The following is a 17,516-nucleotide window of genomic DNA, read 5'->3' as shown; positions in this document are numbered from 1 at the left end:
CTTCACATATCCCCATTCCCCAAACATCCTGCCTTCCACCTCACAAAGATTATTTTATGTCCGACTACACTTATTTTGTGAGGAAGCAGCATAAATGCACATTGCAGATGTGGTGTTCCTTATTTTAGCTAGGGCCTCCAGTGGGGATAAACGTGCAAATTGGAGCAGAGTCCCAGGGGATGGCTGTTTGCAGTCTGCCAAGCAGGGCTGTGTGCAGCATGGATGATTCACCCTGCTGATGCTGACTGCTTCTCAAGCTCAGGAGAGGAGTCAGAAATGGCATGGTGGAGGAGCAGTTAAAGATAATATTCTTCTCTTTGATACAATATCTTAATATGAAACTGAATCACTCACAGTTGTGAAGAGCCGAAATATTTTGTTCAAGCTCATTTTCTAAAGAGTCTTTTTTTAAAAAAAGATTTTTTTCTTTTTTTCTCTTTTTTTAGTTTTTATAGTGACCAGTTTCTCTCTTCTGAAAAGCTGAATAAACAGTGAAATTGTCTAGCTATTTGTCTAAAAACTCAAAGACTCACAGTGAAGAAAGAGTTCATTTCATGTGCATGATTGCAGACAGTCACTTCCAGTGTGGACTTGTGGTCCATTTGTGGCCACATCATTTAGCAACTGTTGAGAAAAGTCTTCTATATATAATCCTGAACTCACCACTTTGAATGGTTAACCATTTAGTTGCATATAACCTCCACTGAGAGGGCTCACCTGGAACTTCATTGGTGCCTAACTTCTATTTTACTGGATTTTAAATACCAGCTCCCATTGAAGATTACAGGCCTCCTGGATTCATGGTACCTGAAGGGCAGTGCAAGTCTGGCCATAAACTCTCTTGACAGCTCCATCCATTGGAACAGCAACACCATGAAACACAGGAGTAAAACCTGGATGTGCAAGAAGCAGAGTTTTCTTGGCAGCTGGCCCACTGAGCTAACAGTCACCTCTGGAAGGTGTCCAGAAAACTTGACTTCTTAGCAACAGTATGAAATGGCAATGATTATTCTGTCTTTCCTTCCTGAAATACAGCCATTTGCAGTGCAGGCTGAAAATGCAAAATCCAGACCTAGGTTTACAAGGAAGTTTTTACTCATTATTAAAATACCCAGTTGTCAGGATACCTCAGCCCTGAGTTGCTAGATAACTCCACGTGTTGCTTCATGTGGAATACGTGGAAAATGTAGGCTCTAGACATAAAATATCCCCAAATTCAGCAAGCTGGACAGGTGGCACATGTTAATCTACAGAAACTGCTGAGATTTAGATCACATCTCTAGCCTGTGTGGAGGTCCCTGCTCCAGTGTTGGTTCCAACCACCAGATTTCACCTGGATGCAAGTCCCTTCTGCCACATCTTCTCATCAAGTATGGCCTAAACAGTGGATCTGTTCCAATGGTGGACTTGGCTGGATATTTATGCAAAAAAGTACAACTAGAATAGATTCATTCCTGTGCTGTAGGAAGTTGAATCAATGTTTTCCACACCCAAATTACTTTACCAGTGGTACTCAGGCAGAAAAGATTCTTTTCAGTCACTGTTGCAGAAGCTATATCCATCCTTGTAGATACATTAAATATTCACTGTGTGTTATCTTAGATATCAAGAGTTCTATTATCAATATAGTGCAAGGATTCCATATCACCAGAGCCCTGCACCTCCTTGAGATCTCCCACAGGCACCTCCTCTAAGCACTGACTCTTCTTGGTCCTTGCAGTAGTCATCTAACTCTTGATGCCACCAATCCACTCTTTTATAACACTTGTTCTTATTGGCTACAGCTGTGGCCTGCTAAAATCAGGCCTGTTCCTAATCTTTAGTAATTGGCCCAGCTGCAACTTGTTGGGGGATAAGATTACATTCTACGCCACCTTCATTTACCCATACTGTATCCCCCTACAACTGTGCCCTAGAAAAAAAGAGACATGAGTGAACATGTCACTGTAGCTCACTGTTATTGTATGATTTTCATCAGGGAGAAGAGAAGAACCTCACTTTTTGCACTCCTCTGTAGTAAACCCCATAGATTTAGGAAAAGCACCATGGAGGATATGAACAATAGGAATGCTGAAACAGCAAAAGAAAATTCCTGTTTTCTTGTCCTCCACCCCTTAACCTACCTCTGTAACCCTATAAGGCAATGTCATGTTAACCCCTTACCCATTGGTCAAGCTTGGATCCTTTCCAACCCTATAAAAGAAGCATACTGTACCCCATTAGTTGAGAAAGAAGAAGAGCAGAGACCCTTCACGGACCTCCCCAAATAAAGCCATCTTCGTGGAACAGCCTGCGCCTTCTCCTTCTCCTCTCTCTCCGTCTGCTGCAGCCTCAAGCCCAGGGCACCACTACCTAGCAAGCAGAGCTGAAATCCTGAGAGCTTGCAATCACTATAGAGCTGATAATCACCATGCTTGCTAGATGGTAGCCCTGCGGTCTTGGCATGAGCGAGCGAGCTTCGGGCACCCGGTCCCTACCCAGGGACTGAGCTCCTGAGCCCTAGTGCTCTGCATTATGATAAGGCCAAATAAGAGGCTTTATTAAAGTGGCAGCCCAACGACTTCGGATTCGGACCCCCCCCCAGAGGCGATATCCGTCGGTTGAGCAACGAAGCCCCCCTGGGGTTTTCTGTGATTGCCTGTTCGGGAAGCCGCTCCTTCTGTGAAGGGACTTTTCGTTTTAGAAAATCCTTTCCCCAGGAGGGTCAGTTCGACACTCAAAACTTACATCTGAACGACAGAAAGTTCCGAGGAGAACTGACGCAGCAGACCCCTTCCACAGATCTTGGACCCCAGGAATTGTAAGTATTAGCTAATATTGCGCGCATAACTTTGGGGCTCTAAAACTTTTTTTTCGGGTTTTTTTTTCTTTTTTTTTCACGTTTTTTCTGCTGGAAGGGCTAACCATTAACATGGGTAAAATTTTTAGTACTTTAAAACTAAGTAAAACTGAGAGAGAGATATATTCAACTATTTTAGAAATCTTATCTGCTAACAACTTCTCCTTTTCTAAAGGCAAGCTCTCAAAAACTAATCTTAAAAAATTTGTAACTTGGATTATTTCGCAATACCCTGATACTGATAAGAAAGCAGTCATTGAAAATTCGTTTTGGGATATGATCGGGAACACAATATATATCTCCCAAACAAACCAGGATTTCTCTGTAACTAACTATTTGCCTTTATTCCATATAATAACTAAAACCGTTGAAAGATTTAACAGAGAAAAAATCTTGCAGGGCTTAACAGATACTTCCTCTTCAAATAGTAACAAGATTGATAAGGACTCAGAGGAATGTCACTTGCATATCTCACACCACCCCTTCATTTCTAAAGTCCCTCTCGCCTCCGCTACTCCTAAAGCAGAGGTTACGCTGCCCACCCCAGTTCCCCCCCCCACATCCTCCACCCTTGCGGGACCTGCGCTGCCCAACTCCGCGAATCCTATCTTATCTGTAACTCCACACATCCCCCCTACCCCTGGCTCGGCTTCCTCCTTGCTTCCGGTCCCGGGGGTCCCTTTTCCTGCCTCTGCCGCCCCCTCCACCCCTGCGTCGGCTCTTCCCCCCGCTGCTGGGTACCCCCCCACCCCTGCGCTGATGTCCCCCACCATCCCTCCCGCCGCCGCGCCCGCCGCCCCCGCTCCCCCCGCCCCAGCTCCGACCGGCCCGGCCCCTCCCGCGGGCTCCCCGAGCCACACCCTCACCGCTCCCGAGGCCTTGTCCATCCCCGCCCCCTCCCCCTGCTCCCTGCCTGCCACAGCAGGGACACCTCACACAAGCGCAGTCCCAGACACCCCCCACGGTGCTACCCCCCCCACCCGGTCCTGTGCGTGCTGTGCTGCCATCCCAGCTCCAGTGGCACCTCCCCCCGGCCAGGTCATGCCATGTCTCCCCCCCCAGCCATTGAAACCTTTGAAAAACGCTTCTAAACGAAAAAAGCGCAAGTCACGGATAGCAACCCTCCCTCAGTCCTCCTCAGAGGACCAGAGCTCTTGCAGTGAATCTGATTCTGATACGATCCACACGGATCCATGGGCTCTTATTAAAATAGAAGCAACAAAAGTTGGGGACTGGGAGCTGGCACAGAAAATTAATGCTTTCCCAGTAGAATATAAGCAAGGACGGAATGGTGGTGAGTCCGCTATAAAGACGTGGAAAGCTAACTCCAATAAGGAACTAGTGCAATTAAGAAATATAGCCAAAGAACATGGGCGAAGCTCACATATTTTTAGAAATTTCTTAGAAGCCATGTTCTCAGCACATGTCTTACTTCCCCACGATGTAAAAAATATTTCACACTGCCTCCTGTCCCCAGCAGAATATTTGTTATGGGACAGGCATTGGAAAAGACATTTAAAAACGTTATCAGATTCATATTCTGCGGATGCTAATAAGACGAATTTTACAGTAGCCCAACTAGCTGGTGAAGGTGACTTACAGAAACCAGCAGACCAATTGGAAACCTTGAATAAAGAGGCACTGCAGGACATCGCTCTTGCAGCAAAAACCTCTTTACTTCTCGTGCATGATGAGTCAATGCCAACAATGCATTTTTCTGCTATTAAACAAGGGACAGATGAAAGTTTTATCAAATTTGTGGACAGACTTAGAGATGCTTTGGAGAAACAGATCGAGAGCACAGAGGCAAAGAAGGAACTCTTATGTAAACTTGCCTTGTGTAACTCTAATGAAAAATGCAAAGCCATTTTGAGGTCTCTACCCATGGATACAGACCCCACCATAGAGCAAATGCTGGAATGCTGTACACGTCACACGTCCACGGAAAATACAGTGGCCCAAGCAGTTGCTAAAGGTATTGCTGAAGGAGTTTCTGGTGCATATGCAGTAATAGCTTCTAAAGACCAACCTAAATGCTATCACTGTGGAGATCTTGGACATTATATAAAGGACTGCCCAGAGAGATCACACCCCCGATACCACCGTAACAATTACCAAAGACCCCAGAATCAGCAGCGCTACCAGCAGCATTCGGGAAACTTCTTGCCCCGCCCGGTCGAGCCCCGGGCGCTGACAACAAATCAAAGGCCACCCAGACCCAACCCCGCACCAGCCCAGGATGTTCCGGACCACAAGAAGAGGATCCAACCCACGGGGCAACCCAGATGGGAACCCGCCGTCAACTGGTAACTGCTTTGTCCATTGACTTTAATAATGAGAATGTTCACCGTGTTCCCACAGGCAAATATGGGCCAAAAGGTGGTCCTTCGCACATTTTAATTATAGGTGACTCTCTTAATAGCCCAAAGGAGATCTTCGTTGTTCCAGAAGTGCTGACAGTGCAGCCAGGACAAGAGATTCTCGTCCAGGTATGCTGCATAGACTCACCATTTTTTCTTTCAAAGGGAACTCCAATAGCACAAGCCTTTTTACTCCCAAAGGATCACAGGGAACAGATTCCTCTCAACCCTACAGCTATGTGGGCACAAGTTGTGGGACCATCCAAGCCTACCATCGAGTGCGGCCTCACCTGCAAAGGCGAGAAGACCCACCTACCAGGGATGCTGGACACTGGTGCTGATGTGACCATCATTGCCCGCTCAGAATGGCCAGCACACTGGGATCTACAACCTGTTGCAGGCATGATTTCAGGGATTGGTGGAGCCACAGTGTCCATGAGAAGCAAGAACAACATCCTTGTGGAAGGGCCTGAAGGCAAGCTGGCAACCATTCGTCCATTTGTGGTAAGGGCCCCCATCACCCTTTGGGGCAGAGACGTTCTATCCCAGTGGGGAGCTTCTCTACATATTCCCACTCAGGATTTCTAATTGGGGTCACTGAAGTAAGCGCGCTGCCAGAAACACCTCGTCTCACCTGGAAAAGTCACAAGCCACTCTGGATTGAACAGTGGCCCCTCAATAAAGTCAAACTGCGCGCCCTAAACACCCTCGTGGAAGAACAGCTCGCAAAAGGCCACATAGTGGAGTCCAACAGCCCTTGGAACTCTCCAGTCTTCGTTCTACCAAAGCCTGGGACAAACAGGTGGAGGCTCCTCCACGACCTTCGCAGAATCAACGAGGCCATCGAGGACATGGGCCCCCTCCAGCCTGGCCTGCCCTCCCCATCGATGCTGCCTAGAGACTGGATACTTGCTATCATAGACATTAAGGACTGTTTCTTCAGCATTCCTCTGCACCCTGAGGATGCTCCACGGTTTGCTTTTTCCGTTCCCTCTCTTAACAAGGAGGCCCCGCTCAAAAGATATCATTGGCGTTATCTTCCTCAAGGACTAAAAAACAGCCCCACTATTTGCCAGTGGTACGTGGCTCACATCCTGTCTCCCATTCGGAAATCATTCCCCAATGCTATCATCCATCACTACATGGATGACATCCTGGTGTGTGCTTCAGACAAAGCTTACTTGGACAATACAGTTAAAAAGACTATTGAAACCATAGAAAAGGCAGGAATGGAGATTCGTGAGGATAAAATCCAGTACACCAAGCCATGGACTTACCTTGGAGTCCAGATCCGGGAAAGGACCATCGTACCTCAGCAGCTCACCATAAATGACGACCCAAAAACCCTCAGGGACTTACACAGCCTGTGCGGATCCATCAACTGGGTACGTCCACTGCTAGGAATTACAACAGAGGACCTTGCTCCCTTGTTCAACCTTCTTCGCGGACCTAAGGACCTGGACTCTCCCTGCACTCTCACAGAAGAAGCCAGAGGTGCCATCACTAAAGTCCAGGAAGCCCTGTCTTCATGCAAAGCCCATCGCTTCGAGCCCAGTCTGCCTTTCAAGTTCATCATCCTGGGAAAAGCACCTCGATTCCATGGACTGATATTCCAATGGGACTCACAGCTTCGAGACCCTTTGTTGATACTGGAATGGATCTTTACAAATAGCCAGCCCACAAAGACACTTACCACCTACCAGGAGGTCATAGCACATTTAATAAAAAAGGCAAGGACTCGCCTTCGATCTCTTTCAGGTTGTGAGTTCGAATGCATATACTTACCAATAACTCTTACAGACTTTGAGGATTTGATCCAGACCAATGAAAGCCTCCAGTTTGCCCTGGATAGCTACACGGGCCAAATTTCAGTTAAGATCCCAAAACACAAACTTTTTAACCCTGATGTAACCTTCCATTTGATTCCAAAACAAATCCAAAGTAGAAAACCTCTCAAGGCTCTAACACTCTTTACAGATGGCTCAGGGTCTTCCCACAAGTCGGTGGTTACATGGAGAGACCCCCAAACACAAGATTGGCACTCTGACATACAGATAGTGGAGGGATCTCCACAGATCGCAGAATTAGCAGCCGTTGTCAGAGCCTTTGAAAAGTTTGAAAACGAGCCTTTCAATCTGGTTACAGATTCAGCTTATGTCGCTGGGATAGCGATGAGAGCAGAACATGCTCTTCTCAAAGAGGTCTCTAATCCAAAGTTGTACCAACTGCTCTCTAAATTAATATACCTAATCTCCCACAGAAAGCAACCTTACCATATAATGCATGTGAGGTCACACACAGACCTCCCAGGTTTTGTTGCAGAAGGCAACAGAAAAGCGGATGCATTAGCAATGGCAGCAGAAACTGCTAATGTTCCTAACATCTTTGCCCAGGCAAAGTTGTCACACGCGTTTTTTCATCAAAATATACCTGCCCTTATGAGAATGTTTAAGCTCTCAAAGGATCAGGCAAAGGCTATCGTGGCTACGTGTCCGAACTGTCAGAACTATCAGATACCATCCATGGGGATGGGAGTCAATCCCCGAGGTCTGAATAGCTGCCAGCTGTGGCAGACAGATGTAACTCACTTCGCACCTTTTGGAAGATCAAAATACGTGCATGTATCGGTCGACACGTTTTCAGGAGCAGTATTTGCATCATCACATGCAGGAGAAAATACCATGCACACAATAAAACACTTTCTCCTTGCTTTTGCCGCCCTGGGTGTACCAAAAGAGATTAAAACAGATAATGGACCAGCCTACACTTCCCGCAAGTTAAAGGAGTTCTTCAGTGAATGGGGAATAGCACACAAGACCGGCATACCTGTAAACCCCACAGGACAATCCATCGTGGAAAGGACACATCAAACCCTCAAAAGAGTCCTTGATCAACAGAACAGAGACATGAGAATCACATCTCCAGTGGAAAGACTTTGCAAGGCTCTCTACGTCATCAACTTCCTGAACTGTACAGCATCAGAGCCTGACCCACCAATACTTCGCCACTTTGCAAATACCACCCAAGCAAAGCTCACTGAGAAACCACCTGTGCTCGTGAAGGACCCTGAAACACACCAAATTTCTGGGCCTCACCAGTTGATTACCTGGGGTAGAGGATATGCGTGCGTGCTACTACCATCCGGTCCGAGGTGGTACCCCGGAAAAAACATAAAGCCATACCTAGGCACTGAGAACACTACTCCTGCAAACGGGGACAAGAACGCTCCAGAGGCAAACACAAGACCACCTCAAAACCAAACCAGCTCTGCCTGGAGACGAAGACGTCGCCGAATACCCACAAACACAAGAACAGACCACCCCATTACAAGACAGCAGACAAAACTGAAAAGCTAAACAACAGTCTGCTGCATCAGACCATAGATAGCCTTAACACAAAAGTGTTCTCTGAACTATATGTTGTTACACTGGTTTTTTTTTGTATTTAAAGAAAGAAAAAAGAAAAAAAAAAAAAGAAACACCGTTATTCCCCCTCCCTAATCTTTTAAAACCCCTTAACCCTCTACCCACTCCTCCTCCCATAGTGTAGCTTAGAAATTAAAAGAAAAAGGGGGGGAGGAGGGGAACAAGAAAAGAACAAGGCAGAAAACCCTCTCATCATAAAGATAACAAATTCTGCTTATATTCCCTATCAGAAGCCCTATTCCTGCCCAAAGATGAAAAATATCTCCGTTGCTGCTGTCCTCATTGCTGCCTGGATGTTCTTCACCGTACCGTGTGCCTTCGGCTGGATTAGCCCACAGCCTAGCCATAATGTTTGGGTAACCTTAGCAAAAACATTAAAACAGGACAACATGTGCTTGTCCATGGGAAGCATTGATAACCCACTTTCCACATGTCTAGTAGGAATTCCCTTTGTAGCAGATGACTGGCCTGTCTATAACTCAGAGATTCTCCGCACCACAGGTAAGAGACCCAATGTGGTTGATACTTGGGACGAGTGGACAAAAATTCTGCCAGATGCTCGAGAGGAACCCCAAGAATTAGATCTGTTGGGGTCCTCCAAGGCCACATACTGCGTCAAATTTTACTTTAGACGTCCAAAAAACAATTGGCCAGAAATTGACCAGAACAAAAACACATATCGAAAAGAGATATCACCAATTAACAAAGCCTATAACTCTCACGATTGGTGCAATTACACGGCTCGTGTGATTTCTGTGTCCTCTCTCCATCCCAAAGTATTACCCAAGGGAATGTTTCTCATCTGTGGTGACAGAGTATGGGCTGGGATCCCCTCCCGACTCCAGGGAGGTCCCTGTACCCTTGGAAAACTTTCTACCCTTACACCAAACATCACCCTGTTACATAATTGGAAAAAAGAAAGCGAATCAAAACGACAAAAAAGGTCCTATACTGAATTTGATGAAAATTGTGATCCTAAATTATACGATTGGAACAAACAAAAAAAGATTGCTGTCTCCCTGTTTTTACCCTGGGTAGCTGCAGCTAAAGCCCTCGGTGAAATCAATCACCTTGGGTGCTGGCTCAGTAAACAAGCTAACGCTACATCTGCAGCCTTGAGTGATCTCTTAAAGGAAGAAGAAACCACAAGACAGGCTTCGCTCCAAAATCGAGCAGCAATCGACTTCCTGCTGCTTGCCCATGGACACGGCTGTGAAGACTTCGAAGGGATGTGCTGCTTCAACCTCTCTTCACGCTCGGAATCCATCCATGCAAACCTCCAGAAACTGAAAGATCTCGTGAAGGACTTGAAAGTAGAAAGAATCCCAGACTGGGTCAATGAACTTTTTGGGCAATGGGGATTAACAGGATGGGCTGCATCCTTGATTAAGGGAATGTTGTTGATTCTCCTTGTAGTTGTTATTGTGTTAGCTATGTTCTCGTGCCTTGTTCACTGTTTCAAAAGAACTATAGCGAATGCCTTTTTTGTAAAAACAGAAAGTGGAGTTGTAGTAAACCCCATAGATTTAGGAAAAGCACCATGGAGGATATGAACAATAGGAATGCTGAAACAGCAAAAGAAAATTCCTGTTTTCTTGTCCTCCACCCCTTAACCTACCTCTGTAACCCTATAAGGCAATGTCATGTTAACCCCTTACCCATTGGTCAAGCTTGGATCCTTTCCAACCCTATAAAAGAAGCATACTGTACCCCATTAGTTGAGAAAGAAGAAGAGCAGAGACCCTTCACGGACCTCCCCAAATAAAGCCATCTTCGTGGAACAGCCTGCGCCTTCTCCTTCTCCTCTCTCTCCGTCTGCTGCAGCCTCAAGCCCAGGGCACCACTACCTAGCAAGCAGAGCTGAAATCCTGAGAGCTTGCAATCACTATAGAGCTGATAATCACCATGCTTGCTAGATGGTAGCCCTGCGGTCTTGGCATGAGCGAGCGAGCTTCGGGCACCCGGTCCCTACCCAGGGACTGAGCTCCTGAGCCCTAGTGCTCTGCATTATGATAAGGCCAAATAAGAGGCTTTATTAAACTCCTCCAATTCAAAATTTAAATATTGAAAAGAAGTACTCTATTCCACAAGAAGCCTATGGCTTAGCCCCTTAGTGTTCTCATATTACTCTTCTTTCCTTGCTCTGACCTAATATATTTTTAATTATTCCCTGGAAAGTCAAAGTTGAGAGAATTCCCCTCTAATCTACTCTCAGATGCTCTCTTAGAAAATGTACTGGGGGCCTTGTTCCCTCTTCTGTGAATGCTTAAACCATTACAGATCATTAGGTCACAGACCTGAAGTACTGTAACTACCAGCAACCTCTATATTTTGTGCAGTCCCTTTGCTAATAGATGTGGTCTAAATTGTTTCTGAGTTGAACAAGAGAGATAGAAAGAACCTCCCCTCCAAAGCCTGAGTGAGCTGTGCATCATCTGGCTCCTCAGAATGGAATATTGATAAAACTGAGACATTTCCAATATACTTAAAAGTAAAACTTTAGAGATTTTGCTAATGAGAACATAAGTGACTGTGGACTTGGACCATTCTAAAATAAGGCAAAACGAAGTGTTGCATTTCGAATGCTTAACTAGCTAGAGCCAAAGTCCCAGTTAATTTCTATTGTGCTTTTCAGACAGAGGGTCCCGGGTCCTTAAGCATCCTTATGCTCAGCATTGCAGTGACATGCCAGGGATTGTGTGCGAGGGAGAGCGTCCCTGGTGTCACCTATCCCCTGAACTACCACAGGTTGCTCTGAGCTGTCAATGCCTGTACCTCCAGAGTAAGGCACATGTTGTGAGATAGGGCAGATGTGTGGGGCTGTCCCTCCCTTGCTACGTGAGGCAGCCTGGTAGGAGTCCCTGCAGGCACCCCTCTGACCGTGGCAAACCAGGAGGAGCCACTGTAGCCCAATAACATCCAAAGAAACACTGACGCTTCCAAGACCCTTTGCCACATGACTTGAGGAATTTAACCAGCAGTTTCATTCTCTATCATGATTGTATTACAAGAGAAATTCTGAAAATAGCACAGTTTTTTTTTTTTTGATCCTGCTGCCAAAGAAAGAGATGGGATATCTGGCAGCAGAAAGCTGCTGGTTTTGTGAATAAGAGCACAGCCAGGAAACAGAGAAGAGTCAGAAGTTGCACTGGACATTGGGGCTCTAGGTTGAAGCTGACTTTGGCTTTAACTTTTCAGATTCAGTGCATGCAATTAGAGAGGGACTCTGAAAATTTGTTCCCAGAAATGCAACAGTGAGAAGATTACTCAAATAAGAGGAAGTTCACTGAATCCCTATACACTCACAGTATTACAGAGTTTGTATAGCAAGAAAGAAATTTATGCAATGGGAAGTGCAACAAGAAGAGATCCAGCTGGTGGTAAATTCAATCAGATTCATAGAAGAGCAGAAATACAGAACATTGGAAAATCATGTGCTCCAGTCCTTTGGAATGAAGCTGGTCAATAGTTTACATTAATATAATTCTGAGACCTTTTTGTCTAACCCATCCTAAAAATCTCTAGTGAAGGATACTTTAGAACTTCCATAGGAGCACAATTTCAGTGCTTTAACAGTTAAAAAGAAGTTTTCTCTTATACCCAGTGAGATAATTTTGGTATAATTTAAGCTAATTTATGTTTGTTCTTATCCCATTGGCACTAAAGAATTACTTATCATCATCTTCTTTACAATAACATTTTATAGCAACGGAAGGAGAAAATGTTTTTCATCTTACTGGGATCGAGTAGAAGGAATAATTACCTCCCACATCTTTGTCAGCTCCTGTATGAATGCAACCCAGAGTAAAATTTGCCTACTTGGCTTCACTGTGAGATTTTTTTTTACTTGTTCTTAGTCTGTATGCATACTACTTTTTTCTTTTTGTGGTATCTTGTAACTAAAATTTTGCCTCTCTCTGAATAACTTATGGGTACTGGTTGTATCATTTCATTGATTAGCTTGAAAATGAAAGGGTTAATAATTTAACTTTGTAGTCTAAGAAAAAGTAGAAACTACTGCAACTGTGCAGGGATGACCATGTGCTTAATCTTTCTTTCTAGAACAGACCTGCTCTTCTCTCAAGAATGTAAGTTCCAACTCTGTTGGAGAAGCATAAAGTGTTATAAAACTCAAGGGGTAACTGTTTTGTTTAAGGCTAAATGAATACTCAGATCCTTCCAACTTATTTATTTATGAGGGAAGTTTATTCATTAATACCAGAGGCATCAGATTCTGTCCTCCTACTTTGAGTAAGCTAAGAAGGAATAGTGCCAGAGGAGATGATTCGCCATCTTCACAAATGGAAAATTCTTAAAGAAAAAAAATAAATTTAGACCTTCAGTAACTCAGAGATTTCAGATTTCAGGAAGAACCAATTTCTGCATCCAGAATCCACAGTGTACAGAATTAGTCACCATGAAAATATATCCACTGTGGTTTCAGTTGGAGGGAATCTGTAGCTTCAATACTTCAATTTCGATGTTTTATAGAACTTGTTGCATCTTCTTCAGTCTCACATTTTTCTCACTTGCAGGGTACTATTATAAAAAACACAACAGAAAAGAGAAAATTAATCCCAGAATTCAAATAATAAATAAGATTCTATTTTTATGCAAAAGTGTTTTGGTTTTGGTTTTTTTTTTTTTAGTTATGAAGTTAGAAGAGTCTCTCTGTTAATCTAGAAAAGCTAGTTAATGAAGAAGAGGAATGAAAGTGCATAGTCTGAAAATTGCCTGAATTACCTGTATTTTCTGGCAGGAACAAAGAGAAAGAGAGAGAACAAAATTAAAATCTTATGAAAAACCCCCCATGTCAAGTGTGTTTTCATGCCTTCATAATCATTTACCTCTTAACACAATAAATAATGGCTATCTAGAAATAGGAGGAGCCCATGGCAGTTAAAAGTATAGTACACAGAGATCCTATTGTGAATTTTTTACTTATTGTTAAAAGCCAGGCTCTAGTGTTCATGAGGCTCCCTTACTGCTAACTAATGAATGTGATCTATTTTAAAATCAAACCTGTTATTCAGTTAAAAGTCAACCATTAAAATTTCTTCCTGAAAGTAGAAGGAATGTTTCACAATCAGTTGTTCTGCAAGATATTTTAACATGGTTTGGTAGATTTTCCCTTGCTTATAAGCACTGCAAGTCTAATAATGTACTCTAGGTTTTAAAAATGGGATTTACCTTCTGGCAGAATTTTGTTTTGCGCCGATACATCACTATGATTTAATAAGTCTCCTTCATATACCCCTGTGGCATTCCTCACCACAATATAGTCTGGTTGTTACAGAAATTAAACAACAGAACTGAAAATAAACCTTAGGAAGGCCTGAAAAATATGTTGCTGTTGTGTGAAAAATGGTCTGTCCTCTGTGGCACCTGGTATAACACATGGACCTGAGTGGTACTCACTCTTTACTTTCACAGACTAAAATTAATCAAGAAAAAAAACCAAACCAAACCAAGCTTGTAATAAACATGATCCAGGATGTGAATGAACAGATCACTTAAAGGAAGAAGTGAAAGTTTTATAAACTGTTCTGTTAAGGAAAATTTGGTTCTTTGCGTGTTGTTCCCTGACTGGCCTGCACTGCTCTTACCACTCCTGCTCCAAATGAAACTCAGCAGAAGGAGGGAGAAAGAAATATTAAATCTAGTCCACAAACTTGAATTCAGTGGTTGTGCCAGAAAGACATTTGTCTATACCCAGGTGATCATTTATATCTTTGTCTGGATGGCAACATGTATGATACATGGGCAAACAAGGAGGTAGAAATGCAAGCATGGATGGCAGACTGAAACCCAAAATATGAAATGGATCATATTTGGATCTCAGGCTCAAAGCAGGAAAAGTTAAGTGTTCTGGAATGAGGAACAAACCCAGTAAAAAGATACTGAGCTGTATAGTATAAGCTCTAAACTACATGACAGCAGCCACGTGCAATAGCTGATAGATTAAATCATAAATAAATTTATGGAAGCCCATTATATGTTATGATTTATATTGAAATAGTGTTTTACCTTTATGTAACTTCCTGATTCCTCAACTGCTAAAGAAAAGAGAAAGGATTACCCATGTGAGTAAAAATGCTATGAATCCTGAGTATCATTTAAATATGATATTCCACGCAGAACACTGAGCTTTAAGAAGTTCTAGTAAACAACATTATCTTCAGTGAAACTCCTGGGATCAGTACCTAATGATCTGACCTAGTTCAGCAGCTGATATGCTGCTGATATGCTGAGCAGCTGACTCATGTCTAGCCTCAGTCTGATCACTGTAGCCCAAAGAGAGAATACAGATTGTAGAATTCTCGGTTTGTGCCCATGGGATGTTTTTGATAGGCTGCATTTCTTTCTGCTCTGATCAACTAATGGAGAAACTTTGAAATTTGGTAATATTTACTACATTCACTTCTCAGTAAGAAATCTGCCTTTCACTCATTTTCAATATATTATCTTAGAATTCCATTTCTCCTTTGAAAAACCAAAGGTGGCAAGGAGAAAGTTAGGGGCAAGGTTTAAATATCAAATCTTAGACTTGCCTACAGGACATTTTTCATTTTCACCAGAGTCCAGTTTTCCAAAATTATAGTCAACAACTTTAACCATCCAGAAAATGCATTGCCATGCTGCTGCCTGAACAGCATAAACAGAATTAGAAATTAACAGATTTAGTTTCTTTCCAAGTTGTCATTCTCAGTGACACTGGTATAGTATATGGTTTTCATTTATTACTTGGCCTGAGTATGCTGTATTCCTGTGACATATTTCAAATCATGACAGAGGCAAACAGCACAGAATGCAGGAAAGGTTCTATAGGCTTGCTAAGGAAAACATGTGCATAACTCTTAATTGGCCCTGACATTAATGAAACCTCAAGCTTTGCCAGCTATTGCTTCATAGAATTCTTGATCTGACACAAGCACTGGATGGACATGTCTTCAAATCCAAAATACAGCTTTTACAGAGAAGAAGGTTTTGCAAGATGCATTACAATAAATTTTTAAAGAACTGGGAAGAGTGGGAGCTAATCTGCTTAATGTGAGGATATACTATTTGTAAGTCTCAAATGGTTCACATGTTGGAGTCCTATGAAAGATAGACCAGAGGTGAAGTGAAAAACAGAGAGTGGAATAGCTTTCTAGATAATTTCTCATGGCTTTTCACAACACTCATTCTGATTTAATATAATTCCATTTTTCAGAAAAAAATTCAGCTTCCTTCTGAAAGTCCTTTCTCTTCCAGTGTGCATAGAAGTAATGAAGTCATCCCTAACTATATAAACAGAGGCATTTTTCCATTGTAATGCAGCCCATATCTGTGTATAGCTATCAGAACAGCTGCTGACTGCATGCATAATTCAGTGATGGACAGAATGCCTTAATGTAGAAATGCCATTACACACCAATGTAATATGGCTGAGGATGCAAACTTAAGGAACTGAAGATACATATCCTCCTGGAATTGCAACTAGTAATCAGGTAAATAATCAAACAGCAAATGTATTGCTCTGTCATGGTTCCTGGAGCATTTTCTGTAGCTCCTCTGGTACAGATGAGCAGTTAGCAAATACCATGCGCCAGAGGACAGGTTAGATGGAAATTGCCTTGGTTGATAAGTAGAGGATGAGGATTCAGAAGGTCAAAATGTAATGTCCAGATCTGCCACTGATTAGCTGATATATAGAGGATAATTCAGATAGCTATTTTATGTTCCATTTTCTTCACATGCAAACTTAGGACAGTATTGCTGTGGGTAAAACACCCTATTGGGTCTCATAGGCACTTTGAATCGTGACTCTGTGCGTGCTCATAGCACCAGAAAACAGAAAACAAGAAAACCAGAAAACAAGGAGTTGGTCATTTACATCCACGCTACTTTGCTCTTTAACCTGGCAGTGCTTTCAGGAACTGTGTTTACACCATATGTATGAGGAAAGCTGTAGAAGCTAAGTAGACTGCATTGCAGTCTTCAAATTCATTTTTTCTGCCCTCCAGTACAGAACAGATGCAGTAAATTATATTTCCCCTTTACATTCCCAATGCACAGCAGAAGTTATAATGCCATGTTCATATTTACAGTATGTATATCCTTTTAAGCCTCTAACTACTGCAAAAGGGTCCATCAGTAGTGATGGAAAACTTAAAAAAATCCTACAGAAGTTTACATTTGTAAATCTGAAAATGTTACAAATTTCCAAATATTCTAATTCTACTGTGAGCTGTAAAAAAGAAAGCAACTCTCCCACGCACTGATGCTGACTCATGCACTGCAGGATTACTGAGACACAGCATCCTTGGAGGATTATTCAGTTACTCAGGGGAAGCTGTAGGATAATTGTCCCTCCCTTTACATGACCATTCATGAAAACACCTACTCAATATTTTGTTGCTGCTGCAGGCAAACTCTCTGAGCTGTGCTCTAGCAGGAAGATACTCCTCCTCTTCTGCTTTAGCGTTTTGATCTTCAGAAATGTAAATGGTCTGAGAAACCTAGTGAGCTTTCTATCTGTCCAAAATCTAAAGAAAGACCATATCTATTGCTTTTGGGTGCTTCAGACAGAAGGCTGTAAAATAGTTCCTGCAGATTGTTTTTAATTTATTGTATATACGTGCAGACTGTTGAGTTTCTAATATGTAAGTTTGAGCAATAAGAAGACAACAGTGAGAACAGAATCTTGCCTGTTACAGATGCATGTCAGATATTAAACAGATATAATTAGGCTATTAATTACCATGGAATGAGTTTGCAATAAGTGTTTGTTTTTATTAAGGGTTTGCTTAGTCAACATGAAGAATTCAGACTTTCATGAATTGCAAAGTGATTTCTGAGGCTAATGATAATTAGAGTGTTGAAAGAGAAGGGTAGCCCATTTCATTTAAG

The sequence above is a fragment of the Molothrus ater genome, chromosome 1, assembly GCF_012460135.2.
Source record: "Molothrus ater isolate BHLD 08-10-18 breed brown headed cowbird chromosome 1, BPBGC_Mater_1.1, whole genome shotgun sequence".
NCBI lineage: Eukaryota > Metazoa > Chordata > Aves > Passeriformes > Icteridae > Molothrus > Molothrus ater.
Note: the sequence above shows the minus strand (reverse complement) of the source record.